This window comes from Strix aluco, chromosome 4 (assembly GCF_031877795.1).
Source record: "Strix aluco isolate bStrAlu1 chromosome 4, bStrAlu1.hap1, whole genome shotgun sequence".
NCBI lineage: Eukaryota > Metazoa > Chordata > Aves > Strigiformes > Strigidae > Strix > Strix aluco.
In genome coordinates, this window is record NC_133934.1 from 98,142,795 (window position 1) to 98,159,130 (window position 16,336).

A 16,336-nucleotide genomic window follows, 5' to 3' on the forward strand; every position below is an offset into this window, starting at 1 on the left:
AAAAAACAGATAGGTTAGGGTGATGTGCATAAAAGGCAATTTGATGACACTGAACACTAAACATAGCACTCTACATGGCTGATGAAAGTCACTGTCTTGTGCCTTTATAAACAAGTTTCCATTGAAAAGAAAAAGAGAGAAAAAGGAGGAATACTTTTCTAATTTCAATACAAAAGGGATAACAAAAGGTAAGTGAAGCCTCGAAATCTGTGCCAATTCTCATTTTCTCTCTCTCTCTCTCTCTTTCCTGGACAGGAAGATTTTAGAATTTTTTTCCCCCAAATATAGACTTTACCAAGTTTTGTTAAGTGACCTCTGGCACAATGCATGTTTTTCTTGGATTCAAACTACAAACTGCAGTAGACATTTGCAGGATGTCAGCATTTTTTGAGCTATGCAACTCAACTGTAAAATTTAGGAAATAATTAAAGGCAAAAGAGTTTGACAAGTCTTAACTTGTCAAAAATGTATACCATTCTTACTCTATACCTGGAACTTCATAGTGCAGTTACCATATATTTGGCCTTCACACATTAATTTCCCCTTTAGTTTTTAGCACTGTGATTTCATCTATAATTTTTGTGATTCTTCCCAAACTGTTCAGTGTACTGGATATTTTAGTTTAAGCTTAGTCATGATTTAATGTCCTCCATATTTCACAATACATTCTCATTTCCAGGCTTAGTCTACAGAAACCTTTCTGCAAATAAATCAATCCATCCACAGCCCCTGGATTTACCTCCCGTTCTTTGTCCTATTTTTACACAATATTCCATGATGAGTGTGCCGGTTTGGGCTGGGATAGAGTTAATTTTCTTCATAGTAGCTAGCCTGGGGTTATGTTTTGGATTTGTGACCAAAACAGTGTTGATAACACGTGGGTTTTAGTTACTGCTCAGCAGTGCTTACACAGAGTCAAGGCCTTTTCTGCTTTTCACCCCAACCCAGCAGCAAGTAGGCTTGGGGTGCACAAGATGTTGGGAGGGGACACGGCCAGGACAGCTGACCCCAACTGACCAAAGGGATATTCCATACTATATGACATCATGCTCAGTTTATAAGTCTGGGGGAAGAAGGAGGAAGGACAGATGTTCAGAGTGATGGCTTCTGCATTTTACCTGAGATTGTTTGTCTAATATGAGGATAAGAGTGTGCACTAATCTGGTGTGTACATTTACTACACATTAGGTACTTCAAATTATCCTGTGTGAACACCCTTGTGCCATAGCTGTCAACTAGCATAAGATATATTAATACTGAATTTGGCCCACTATTTTTATGAAATAAAAAGTTACATGAGGTTCATCAACCAAAACTACTGATACTTTGGAAATAGTTTTTAATCTGTCGCCTGAAAATATAGACAATAAAAGCTCACCTGTAATAGATACAGAGTGTCTTTAAGTTCATATTAAACACACCTCATTCAGTCTTGAACTGCAAGAGTACAGAGATTTATAAAATAGTTATGCTAGATAATGTTATGTATTTCTAGCAGTATGCATAGATGATGTCCTCAAAAGAGCAATAGATAAGTACTTTGCTGAATAGATAAATATTTTTTACACTTTTTCTGCCTAGAGAACAATGTGAACTGAATATTTCTTTTGAATCTCAAAGTCATTTTATGTTGTTAGGTTAAAGTTTCAATGCAGTGAAATGTGATTTTATTTCCTGTCTCCTTGGAATAATGTACCACATGAGAGAAATGGAAGATGTCAAATGATCTTAAACAGCATTAGAGGATGATGTAGTGAACTATTGACTAACAAATCTTTGGTCATAGGCAAACTGTGGAAGGTATAATTAGAAAAGGATTAAAAGAAATTAATAAATATATGCCAGTAAAAAGTCAACACTGCTTTTGCAAAGAGGTGTCATGTCTTAGGCTTCAGTTAAATATTTGAGGAAAAAACAAGAAAGCCATTAAGGATAATAGCATTGTTAAAGTTTTCTTTTATTTTCAAAAATTTTCTTATAAAATCTCTCACTACAATTTTTTACAGAAACTAAGTTGTCATAGGATAAGAGGGAAAGTCATCTTATGGATTTGTAACAGACCAAAGATAGGAAACAGACTAGGAATTCATTAGCAGTTTTCAAAATGAAAAGAGGTTTCCCAAGCTCTACTCTTTTTAACTCATTTGCATATCATTGAGAAAAAATATGTTAAAAGCGATGAAGTTAATTTATGATACCAAATTAAGCAAGCTAGCCAATCTTTGAGAAGTCTTCAAAGAGCTGCAGAAGAATTTCAGAATAACTGGGTGAAAAATAGTACGTGTAAGAAATATATCACCTAATTATGGATAAAAGTGATGGAATATAAAATGCCTGTTGTCTCTCCAGAAGGTCTGGAGTTGCTGTGTTCTCAGCTCACATCATCTCAAAGCACAGTGTCAGAAAGGTAAAGAATGTTGTAAATTATTGTATTAACAATAGAAATCAAACCCAAAACATCATTAAATTTTATCATTAAAAAATCAGTGTAATTGGGGTATACATGTCTTGAATCCTATGTACAGTTCTACCATGGTCTCAGGAATCTCATAATAGAAAAGCTGTAGAGAAGGAAGCAAAGATATATACTGGTGTTCTTGATCTGGAAATGATTGAATGTGGGTAGGATACACAGCTCTAAACTCATGAATGCCATGGAAAAGGAGAATAAGGAACAAAATGTTGTAAACACTAGCAACACAACTCATCTCTGAATTTTGTTCACTTTATTTCATTCCTGAGGGTAGTCCAGAGGCAGAATGGTTATTCAGTACCTGCATACAGCAGTTTGTATAAACACAGTGCAGTTCTATACATGGTTAGGTAAGATCTGGTAAGATGCTAATGAAGTATTCACACATTTGCTTTGAAGTACAAAGATGGTAACTGATAGAAACCTGCTGTCATCAACTGATCTTACTTTGAAACAGGGCTGTTCAATTTGAAGGATCCAAATGTAATAGTGAGAGTTGCATTAAATACATTTGAACTATTTGTGATGCAAAGCTAATCTAAGTACACACTGATAATGTATGTGATTTACTGTTCCTGAAGACACTCTGAAAGTCCCAATCCATACCTATCTTTACTATTCTTGTTAGAAAACATTTTTTCCTTTTCCCCTTAAGATAAAACCTGTTATATATATTTTAAACATGCACTTGAAACTGAATGTGGACATTTTGAACAGAGAGTACAGATTCTTATTATGCGTCAATAAAATAATCAGAAGCTATTGTTAATAACAGACGTTTAAACACTTTTTAACCTTAGGAAAAGTGTTTTTGTTAAACTTCTGACATATCTTATGGCACTGAATTATGTTTTGCCACATTCTTACTTGTCTTGACAGCTTACAAGACACACCTTCTAACAAGACTAAATCTAATTTTAAACTGTTTTTTTTTCTTAATATATATCCTTTGGACTTGCAATATGATTGAATTTAACTGGGTGTTTAACTGTGTTGTTAGAGAATAAAAACATAAACCCTCTATTATGAGCATATTAAACAAATGGAAATGTTTTCCTTTTTGTTAACCATTAAGGGCCAAAAACCTTTAGTAGCTGCAAATAACTTGATCTTCAAGTTTAAAAGTATCAAGTGAAAGGAAGTGTTGGTTTTTATCCTTTGATTTCTTATCTGTGGGTTTTCTTGTGCTGTATCTGAACATGACTCTGAGTCTGAACATGGTAATTTGACTCTTTGCTATATCCTGTGTGGTTACTTCATATTCCAGTTAGTTAGGATCTTACAGTTGCGTTTCTTAATGTAAAGTATCCATTCCAGAAGAGATGTGATATTTATTCATGGGTCTTTTTTGTTAATAAATTTACAAAGGTTATGTTTTAGTCTTCCTTCAGAATTACAAATACACTATAGAAGACAAACAAAAGTTACATGGAGGAAGAATAAACTGATTGCTACTGCAAGTGATAAGAGGAAATGAATAGTTCTCCATACTAATTATGTGACAACATACTTAGAAATCCCTTCCTATGACTTTGGTTTTTGAAACAGAAACAACCATGACTCAATAAACCTTTATGGTATTAAAATATCTCTTTCCATTCCCCTCTTCCCCTCCCGCTCCCTCACCCAATTTTATCTTTCTGTATAACATGTAGAGAGACCATTTATTAGAAAAAAAAAATCAGGAATTGGATATTGCATACTTAGATAAATTTAAATATAGAATCATCTAAACCTTTTTCCAACATCTGCCACAGCCTTGAGGGCACCCACAGTCCTGACTGTCCCTGCCCAGCCTCCCTTGGGGCTTCCCCACCCTGCCCACAGCCCAGGACACCATGTCAGCCCCCCGGGGTGGTCAATCCCTGCTGAGACCCAGTGATGCAGCAGCAGGGCCGGTCTCCAGTTCCCCACAGCCTGGCCCTGACCAGCCACGAGCCCTGTCTCCAGGGAAGTGCCTGATGCCCGCAGATGGGGCTGCCCCAGTGCCCACCAGTGGCACCATTCCTGGCTGCCAGGCCCTGCCCTGAGCCCCTCCATGGGAAGCCCCCACCACCACTGGCCCTCATGGCTCCCTGACAATATTGAACAGTATGTTTCTCCCTTTAGTGTGGAGTTGACATTTTGTTACTAAAAATGACAGTGTAGAATGGGTGGTCAGAGGACTGAAGTAGGCATATCTAGGGAAATTTGTGTTATGAGGAATCAGGATAAACTCAAAAGAGCAGCAGATTTCCATTTAAATCAGTTAATGTAAACACAAAGTAAATTAAATTAATACTGAACTGCTTCATTCTTAGAGTGTCTCCATGATATTTTTACTTATTTCCTATTTAGTAAACACCTGCAGCTGAATCACAGTATGCTGTCATATAGCTCCAGCATCTAAAACATGTGCTACTAATAAAACATCTGTAGATGTATTCAATATGGGCTGCCCCTTCATGCCAGTGTAAGATGAATGGAGAAGTTTATGATGAAAGGTTTGTGGTTTGGCAGAGAAGGGAGAAGTCTGGGTTAGCCACTGAATGCAAGATGTTTTCATAGCATGTTAGTGTGACTGAAATTGCAGTCAATCTATTTATCATCACTAATCCTCTACTTGCTGCAAGAGGTAAGCTATTTAAAGGGCAGACACGTGGGTGAATGGTACAAGTATTTCTTTCTTTGATCCTGTGCCTTTCGTGGTGGATTTGATTCAACACATTACTATACCTATATGAAGCTACAGTGGCATGAAACTGGTCAAATGCATGGAAATCAGGTTTGTCTGGACAGACGCAGCAGTTAGTGCAAATGCAAATCTCCCACTTGCAAATCCTGTGCAGTGCATTGTAAATGCATGCAGAACCAATTCAGTCCAAAATCAATGTACCCTCACAGCTACAAGGCAAAGATATGCACATTTTATAAGTTTACAATCAATGCTCGGATTAAGAATATCCTGTTCTTTAAACATATCCTTCACCAGGAGCTAAAGGATGTAAGAAGAGATCTTTGGTATCATTATGCTGTGCTGGAGTGTTAGATGAGTGCAATCCTTTCACATCTTCGGGGAGAAGTCTATGGGAAAATGATAAGGAGGACAACAAAAGATCCATAAACAGAGATATTGAATTACCAAAACTGAGTTTTATTTTCATTGTTGCCAGATGTGGGTTTTTTTCTTTTTTTCCTTTGTGGTTTTTTTTTTTCTTTCCCCCACAATTCATGCCATTTAACTGTTTAGCATCACAGATATCTTCAGCTGATAGTATCTTGGGAGATACAAAGTTGTGCAAGAAACACTTTTGTGGATATTTTCATTGTGGAAAACTAAGATACAGTGTAAGCTCTCCTTGCTAACTGAAAGCTGAAGCTTATGTCAGGCTTCACTAAGCACACAAGGCTCTGATTTTGTATCATTAAAGACTCATTATCTCCTTTAACTTCTGTTGAAAGCATTCATCCATAACCATAGCTACCACTGAAACAACAGAAGTTACTAGATCAGTAATAATGCATTTTTGCCAGCTTAAAAAAGCCTTTAAAGGATGGACTGGATTTCACAACACAGGAACAAAAAACTTGTATATAAGAAAAGTATGAAAGGTTATTTCTGAAAGTAGCTTAAAAAACAAGCAAACGACGGAGAGAGATGCAATGCTTTCTTAGTCCTGCCTTTAGAACACCTTAGCTATAAATTCAGCTTTGGGATAAAGTTTATTTCCAGAGAACAGAAGAGTAAATATTTTTCAGTGCCAAGTCCTGAATAGAAAAATCTTAAATGGAATGAAATGAAACAATATCAATATAGTGATCTTACAAATTTGTTCTGGTTTAATATATCTTATTCTTACACCAAAAGTCTCCTTTGAATTCAGCAGTGGATTATATGAACAGTAATTTGTACATTTACAGGTTTTGTTTACACTTTCATTATACCTCTACTGCATTATCTGATGTCTTGATACAGTTTTCAATCTTATAGCCACTTTAATCTGCTCCTACACTCAGCATATCTGAGTGAGTTTGTTGGCATAAGGGAATTTTGAAGGTTATATTGCAGTACATGAATCAACGGAAAATGAAATGCACTTGAGACATGATCAGCCAGTTTTAATTCATTGCAGAAAGTTATAGATACCGAAATGCATTTAATGTAATCTGATCTCTTTATTCAAACTTGAATTTATGAGCAATTCAGCAGGAGTAGAATGACAACTTTGTTTTAAAAATAGTATTCTATATTGAATGCCATTTTAATGTATCTCTGACATATTTACATCTAACAAGTAGAGAAAAGTAGAATCTTTGAACATAAATTTCTATTTTCACAGAAAAAGCAGGGGAATATGATTCTTTCATTTCCTGCAATATGATATGTCATTATGAGGCAAGTCAGCTTGATGATAAATGTTAAATAAATCCTCTGCATTTGGAGGCCAGTAAACAGATTCAGAGCCTACTAGATTGTTACTGTTGTATTTTGAGAAGGAAGAAAATAACAGCAGTGTGCACTGTTCTATAAAGACTACTTTGTACCTGCAGAGAAAAGCTGTACTTTGATCCTGTCTGGCTGAAGGTTCATACCTCAGCATATTAACAAACAAGTCTACAACTGGTTTTCTTCCTTAGGAATGGACCATAGCTGACAATAAACATAACTCAGGTGTGGTATTATTACATGATACTATTTTGCTAGCTATGCCTAGTCTTAAATCCAAACATGAATAGTGGTCTATCATGTGGCATGGTTTTGTGTACCTTTTTTTGGAAAAGTATTAATTTTTGCATAGAAGGGACCCATTACAATGGATAAGAGAGACTAATTAAGGCTGAAATTTTGGTTTCTCATCGTGAAAACATAGTTGATAACAGTGTACCTAAAAATTGCACTTAGATTATTTGCAATTATTGATTTACATGATTTATGAATCTGAGAAAAATCTACTGATTTTGACAAAATCACAAAATCACCTAGGTGTATGCCTGTAAAAAGGCATTAAAAATCCTGCCTTTATATAAAGCAACTGATAGCAAGCAAGTACAGTCCAGCTCTTGATGTACAGTTTAAGCCTCCTAATATTTTGCTAGGTGAAAGTTTTCATAATAAATGCCTAGTCTCAGTATGTCCACAGACGGAATCCAGAGGTATGCAGAATCCATATGTAATGTAGAACTACATATAAGCATTTAAAATACATGCTTTCAACAATTTAAAATATGAATTACAAGATTGTGAAAATCAGACTTAGTCATACGCAAAATAAGCAAAATACTGTAATCTGTTTAAACAATATGAAGTTATCAATACTATACCAAATTGTATGTGTTGTTTTTATGTTAAAACTGAAATACGAGCCAGAAACACTGAAATGCAAAACTAAGATCTTGTATCTAATATATGAAGCATTAAAATACTATGGAACAGCTTTTGGTCACAAATTAACTTTGTCTAAATCTAAAAAACTTGTTGGGGGACATGTAAAGATTTTGATGATGCATTTTTGTTCATGGTTTGCTATCTTTGCTGTATTTATATTTTGATTCTTCTGTGCATAATTACATGGTTGTATAAACTGAAACCTATTGTTTATTTATGCATTAGATGCTCTTCATTCATTAATGCTATAATTACAGACATTTCTATTACATAAATTTGCTCCTTAGGAAGTTAAAATGGATGTGATTTAGACATCTGTGGTTTTGGGTCTTTTTCCCACTTCTAGGGGGTGTATTGTTATTATTTTCTACCTTTTTTTTTTTTTTTTAATTGAAAGAGTGAAATCTTTTTTCCACCTGCTATAGATTTGCCAGAGTTCTTCAGCAATTTTGGGTTCTATGAGTGAAAGCCTATGGCTTTCACAGCTTTGAAAGTCTTCACATATAACTCTTCTCTAAAGACACTATTAATCACTGTTCCACCTACAGCCCTCTCAGTATGTTTATTTGCTATGATCTTACTAAATATATATTTTGCCACAGATGATACGCTTTTTAACCCCACTTCTGTAGAATCATAGAATAGTTTGGATTGGAAGGGACCTTTAAAGTTCATCTAGTCCAACTCCCCTAGAGTGATTAGGGACATTTCCAACTAGATCAGGTTACTCAGAGATCTTGAAGGTTTCCAGGGATGGGGCATCTACCACCTCTCTGGGCAACCTGTTCTAGTGTTTCACCATCCTCATTATAAAAAACTTCTTCCTTATATCTAGTCTGAATCTATCCTCTTCTAGTTTATAACCATTAGCCCTTGTCCTATCACTACAGGCCTTGCTAAAAAGTCTGTCCCCATCAATTACTTTCCTTGGTCAGTGTTGATTTATGGTTGGTTTTTTATAAAATTTGGAGTCAGAATTGTCTTTTCTGTGTATTTGATGTGGTATACATACCTGGACTTAACACAGCTTCAATCTAACAGAACCAATGAAATTCATTGTTCTGCCCAGGAGTATGTAAACAAAACAAGTTAACAGCTGAATTGAATTAATAAAGCCTGTTCACTGATTTGCATCTCATGATTTCTCCATGAGAACCATGGTTTAAACTTTCCCAGAGTCTGAGGAATACAGAACATTTTTTGTGTGTGTGGTTTGTCTGGTCTCTGAACTCATACTGAAGACTCTCAGTCACTTAAAGCTACTGCTGAAGGTGGTTTAGGATAATCTGCTTGATTTTATATTAAAATAGATTAGTGTGCTTACATGATCAGAAATGGTAGGCTTAAAAGATGTTCTTTGGCCTGAATATCAGCTGTCATTAGGAATGTGATTCACATTGAGGTAAATGCAGCAAAACTTTAATCTTGAAATGCTGTGCAACATGATTTTTATTCTGCTTTACCTTCACTGTCTTTTATATTGACTGTAGAAATAAAAAGGATATTCAATATGGCATGAAACATATAGTGACAAAGTTACCCTTTCATAGATATTAAATAGTTTTGATCCAACAGAGTAGATTTGTAACAATTCAATGAGCAGCAGCATGTGGGCATGCTGTAGGTACTCTAAACCCATGCTCAATATTACTCCTTACTATCTCTCAGCTATCAGCAAAAATGTCCCAGACTTGAATTTCTGGTTAGCTTGCTGGTTTCTATTCTGACAACAAAATAAAGAGGAGGTAAAAATCTGGTTGATTGGCCAGGTAGGCCTTTGGTCTGCTGAAGAATAGGATGTAAGATCATGGAGGTACAGTGGGAAATATCTGCTTTGACCTGCCTGACTGCTTTTGTTTAAGGAAAATCAGCAGATATAGTATCTGTGTCCCTTAGTTACATCAGGCTCAGCCCTGGTATAATGTAGACAGAGCCAACAGTGACAGCAATTTCATTATTTTCTGATTCCCCAAAGTACTGTATTACGGCCAGATTTTATGAGATGGAACAATGCATTCAAATATTACTGCAAGCCACTGGGAGATGATGAAGTGTGAGGGCTGGTTGGCTGGCTTGTTTATTACTTCACACTTCTCCAGTTTGGGTTAGGCAGTTTATTGTATTCAGAAACTCTGTGAGGTCCTTGCCTCAAAGATATTTTGGTCTAATTCTTCATAGGAAAATACAGAAGCAACAGGACAGTGGAAAGCAAAAGGCAACAGTAGACAGAAAGTAGAGATGATACTAAAATAAGATTATTGACTTAGTGATGGCTTACAAGAGTCAGAGCAAAAGTGGATCTTGATAGTAATAAATTGGTTTAATTTTTTCTGTATCAAGACATTTTGCATCTATATTTTACTATAATATAGTTATTTGATATTATTCCATTTGTTAGTTTCCCTAGTAAGAGAAAACAAAACAGTTGTTCTTATGTTTTAGACTTTGATGATATATTTGAAAGAGAAATTAATACTTAAGTTCACAATGCATGAGTTTTTATATTATTTAAGTATATATCTGAATATCTGAAAACTCACATTAGACTTCAAAATCCTCACTAGTACTATGAATGTGCGAAGATGTAATCACATTATAAAGACAAATTAAACTACAATTTAAGTAAAAAGGATGGACACATTGAGTAGTTTCTTCTTTTTTCTCAGGTTGTTTCCTGTTTTGACTAGCTGTGTCTTAGGTTGCAACATTCAGACTTAAATTTCAGTGCTTTAAAAGTCATCGGTCTGAATTCTAGTGATTTGCTTTAGCTTCCTAGGTCTTTTGTGGGTTTGGTGGTTAGGTGCAACTGTATAGAATTCTCAAATGTTAATCCTAACTTATGCATTCTGCTTCTTAAAAAGTAGTCTGTGCTAAATTGGGTTTAGCTCAGACCTATTTTCTTGAGGCCATTAAAAAATCTTTAAAGCAAACAACCAATCTACCAGACATCTGCAAGCAACAGCACTTTTTCTTCTGTCTCCAAGCAGTACTACATATATGGATACTTTGTGTACTTGAACTGTTGAAGTTTATTTTCTTTTCCATTCATTTTACAATGAATTAATCTCAGATAAACTCTGCTAAATTCTCACCAAGGCACGGTAAGTACTGTTGGTACTTTTTCACTTTTGGAAATGCTTTTTGTGAGGGACACAAGATAAAGCAGTGGGATCAAATGCTATTCTTTTTTCTCCTGAGCAAAAAGTTCACTTCCACTGCCCTTCCCTTAGCTCAGAGGGCTTTACTCTAAATCTCAATATTTCACATATACTCAACTTCAGAGTGTTAGGTAGAATAGCTCTAGAAACCCTCTGAGGTATTAAAACAGTTAACAGTCTCTTGCCATCCTAAATTATTTTCTTTGCTCTAGTTAGGAAAGTCCTCTGATAGGTAAAAACTTCTAACTGCCAGGCATTCCAGATTATGCAAGGTATGTTCAACCTAGACATTTTTAGCGTAATCCTGTAGTAAATGTAGAATCTGTCTAAAAGTGCCATGACGTTTTTGTTAGTATTTTGTTACATTGGACTGATACATTGTATTAGTAACAACAGAGACATTACATTTAGTCATCCTTAATTGTTTTTCCTCTTTGAGGTTGTAACTTGAATTTGGAACTTCTAATATAACATTTTTATCTGACGTCTCAAGGTAAGTCTACAAAATCAGATGGCACTCCTGGAAAACTGCTTCTCCTAGTATCACAATTATCAATTGCTGACGAACACAGAAATTTCCCAGATCTCTCCAAAGAATTTTTGCAAATATTTTTCAGTTTTGGAAGAAAGCTAAAAACTGTTCTAAAAATGAGAAAATATGTTGACTTTTAAACACTTTGTGATGCATACCCAAAGAAGATTATTACAATTAGCTGGTATTTATCACTGGAAAGGATTAGTGGAACACATTGTATGTTATTGAGGCAATTGGATTTCTATCAGTTGTATGTATGTGTATGCACAGCTTGTTCAGAAGATTTATATGTGCCTGATACTAAGAGATGTTGAGTATCTGAGGTAACCACTGAATTCAACAAATGAAGTCTACATAGTACAAAGTGATACAATGGTGATGCTCATGACCGTTTTAAACTCTGGTGAGGTTATATGTGGTGCAGATATAGTTCTATAGCTTTTGTTTCTACCAAGACATTTCAGTTTTCACCTTCCTGAAAATAAAATCGTGTAAAAGAATGAACTACAAAACCTTTTTTATATATCAAACAATGGAGGACAACCTCAGATCTCTGGAAACATTAAAATTCTCTTGGGACATACCAACCCAGACCTGTATTAATGTAGATGATTATTACCTGAGTTTGGGAAATGATTTCTCTGGTCTAGTCATGAGACAGTAGATGGTAAAGACTGAGATCAAACAGGTTTTGGTCTATAGAGAATAGGGAAGCTGCAAATTCATGAACTGACATTGGCACTGGTTGTGCAAACTGACTTCACTCTTCTGCCAAATTGCTAAGACTCCCATCAAACCTGGAGAGGCAGTTGCAGAGAATCAATGATAAGTCAGCTCATGGCAGATATGGCTTTAAGAACTGTGCAGATTTAGAAGGTGCTATTTCAAGTCATTTTCCTACACTGGGGAAGGGGAAAAGTAAAGCTGATGCAGGTGTCACTCACTGAGTCACAGTCACTTATTCCATGCACAGGTCTCCCGTTGGGCATCAGCAGAACACTGTGAGTTATGGAGGAGCTTTAGAGTCATTCCCTACTGATTATTTCTCAATAAAGTGCCCATAGTAAGGCAAATTTTCTGATGTCCAAATAATATTAACTGGTTTTGGACAAAAGGTAAGGAAAAAACAAATATTTTTTATAAAATACATTGAGTGTAATGATGATGTTTCTCTGCAAAGAAATTCAAACTTCCATGTACCTCACTGATGTTCTCTACTGTTCAGTAACATTAGCAGGGATAAATTTAGAGGACATACTGATATCAAGGTGATAAATGCAATATTGTTGAAATGTCATTATAAGGTTTACTCAAATAATGTTTATGTTAAAATCAAGCAAACAACACATTTCTGCCAGTGATGCCTACCTCCCTGATACTTAGTACTTTTGGCATTTTGTGTAAGAATTTGATTCCCCATAATAATTAGACTGTAACACATCCTCACAGTTAGAGCATACATATCTAACCTTTGCACTCAGTGGAAGAATGTTCCCTTTAGGCCATCAAAGCCACTGCATTTAAAGCATTGAAGTATCTGTATATTGATTAGAATATACCTTAATCAATACTGCACTCTGTTTATACACCGTCTGGAATTACTTTCCACCATGCCATTTTCTCATTGTTTTTTCTTGTTATGGATTTTTCCCTGGTTAAATTTGTATTTACAAATGTACTTTTTTCTGCAGCTCTTGAGAACTTTAATCTCTTTTTTATCTCACTTTCTTCCAACATCTTAGTGGAAAACTTAGTAAGGATAATATCAATTAACAATACTCAATTTTACTGAATGGCTTCCTTTATTTCAATTAAGAATGCTCATATGATGCAGCTTTCCACAGATATTTTGAATAATGGAACAGTTGAAAAAAAAATAAAGCCATGTTGGTCACAGGACAACCCCTTATGCAATATTCAAATGTCAATGCATCTATAGCTTGGAAAAACAGCATACATGGCCCTTTCTGGTCCTTAATCAGTGAATGTCAACAAGCTGAGAAAATCTTGTCATCTACCCAAGACCTTGAAGGAGTATATATGCCTAGTCTATCCTGGTGTGATCACTCTTCAGAGAGTCTGTTCCCTCTCATTCTGTTTTCCTGAGACAAATGCAATGAGCACTGAAAATTAACGATGTTATTTTACAGTTGCTCTGTGAAATGCAGAAATGTAATTTAATACAGTTTGTATTTTAATTATTTCCAAACTAATAAAAAGGTAGTGACATTATCATACCATAAACAATGCATTGTAAATAACTGCAAAATAACTAAGATACACAAATGACCACTAAAGTTTCTGTTTATGGCCTGTATGCTTCATTTCAAATTATTTTGGTGGTGTTACTAGTGTTAAGAAGCATGGGCTAATGAGACTTCAGTTTGGTAGTTCACTAAGGTAAGGAAGATAAAGTAGGTTTCTGTTGATCAGAGTAGGAATCTTAATTTTTCTATGTGAAATGCAGTTAATAAAATGAACTGATCTGATAAGAATTGACCATACTTTCAGCTCACTTTGAAAGTGAACTCTAACAATTACAGTTGTCTTCTGCTTGCAAACTTTTATTGAGTTTATATTATTAGTCCAATTATCTGTATAAATAGTTGCCTGTATGTTATATAATTGTCTGATTCTATGTGAGCTTTCTTTATTAATGTTTGATTCTTACTGATTCTTTGCCCTCTGATACTACTGCATATTAAGAAGTTGTATCTATTCAGAGTTTAGAATAATTGTGTTCTGTATAAAATGTTGGTAAAGGAACTGCAGTTTCACAATTTTTCTAGATCAACCAGAGGATGTTGAATTATTTTCCATTTTCATAGGTTGTCCTATTATTTGAATTCCAAGCAATATGTTCAAGTTCTCCTGTGTAGCCAACCAATGAATTGCATTAAATGGATTGAGGCTAGACACAATTCTGTACCCCTGGCATCTGATAAAGTTTGTTAACAGTGCACTAGCATGGAAGTGGTGCACTTCTCTTAAAAATCCAGTTCAGGCCTACAAGAATTGAGGGCACTCACACATTTTGTCAGGGAGCAAGGCTTTTATGAGTGCAGCTTGAACACAGCTGTGTCTTTTCCAATATGTGGCCAAAAGACAAAATGCAACATGAGATTTTTATACATTCCAAGGCCCATCTGCCATGAAAACCCACTTATCTTTGTGGCTACGAGTTTGTTATTGATCCAAAATGGTAAAGAAAATAAAAAAAGAGAGGGAAAAAAAGGAGAAAGATAGAAGAAACAGCACGACAAAAAAGGCAACAAAGGGGAAAAATGCAGGGGAGAAAAGAACCATAAACCCATTCTTTTGTTGTTCTTCCAGCTGCATCTGTGAGCAATTGTCACAGTTACTAGTCAAACTGTATTTGACTTGTTGCCAACATGAATTTTCCAAAAACCAAATGTAAACAAACTCTGCAAGTGCTTCCTCATTTGCCAAGCCAGTAATTATTTACTTTGTTTGGGCCTAGCATTACTGTCAGTTCAGCTTTGCAGTCTGTAATGTTTTTGCTAATGAAACCATGAGGTCTAAAGCTATGTATTAACCTTGTCACCCTTCAATTTTGAGCTCAATAAAGTTGCACCATGGTTTTGTAAACTAGGGTTGAAGGATAAGCAAATGATTAATTATATTTTCTGCTTTCCTTTATCTAAGTAAATTGTTCATCTTTAAATCTGCCTTGCATTTAAGGTTAACTCACTGAATCTGAAGCACTGGGAAGATGTATCATTTAGAATGGTTATAATTACCATTTGCATATCTGAAAGCTGGCAAACATACATAAACTTACTTGACTTGATAAGTCATGAAATCATTTCACAATGATAACTCAGAGGTGGTAAAAGTATAACAAGTAAATGAGAGGCACAGCTGGGGGAAAAATAGGAATATTTGGGTTGAGTGTTTATATACTACATTTTTTCCTAGGCCTGAAGGCTGTACATGTATTATGTTTGCTTGTTAGGTTTTTAGGATTTAGGATTATGTGTCCTTTAATTCTGGAATGGGAAATAAATGTAGTATCAGGGATGAGTATAACTTACCATTTCATTACATATCACACTAAACACAAATTACCTTTACTTAACATAAATAAGTATGACTACTAATTTTTACTCTAAACCACTGTGGTTTTGCTGTGGATTGTTTAAAGTTAGACACTAAAACTGGCTAGAATAAAAACACACCCTTTACTCCACATGACTAGATCACTGAAACAGAAGAAATTCAGGTGGCATGTGACTTGCACTGAGATCGTATCATTGTGAATTGTGGCTGAAATCTTATTTTTCCAGCCTTTGATCTTATGGTCACATGTTTCTTGCGGTGTCCAGTGCCAGGTTAAGGCCACTTGACCTCTCTGCTGTAATATACAATGCTTTTAACAGCTTTGGTGTACTCTGACAGCAGCGAGAGGTTAGTCTTACAGTGTAATTGTGGTTGGACCCCTTTACCTGGATGGAATTTCCTTTTTCCCTGAAGTAATAATACAATGCTAAGAAGTTACTGTTGGATGCCAGCAATTTTATTTCTTTTACATAGATGATCCTAGCAGAGTTAGGTTAACCCCTCAAGTGTTGTCCTATCAAATAACTTAGTATTTTGGCTGAAATCTGAATTATTTAGTAGAAATCTCCTTTTGCTGCCTATGTGTTCAAATGCTATGCAAGATGAAATGCTGTTAATAAAATCTTGCACATAATTTCTGTTTGAAAATGAGATTCTAACCTTTGACCAGAATCATTACACTGGAAAATGGAATCATTGATAATAGGAAATGCTCTGACATTTAT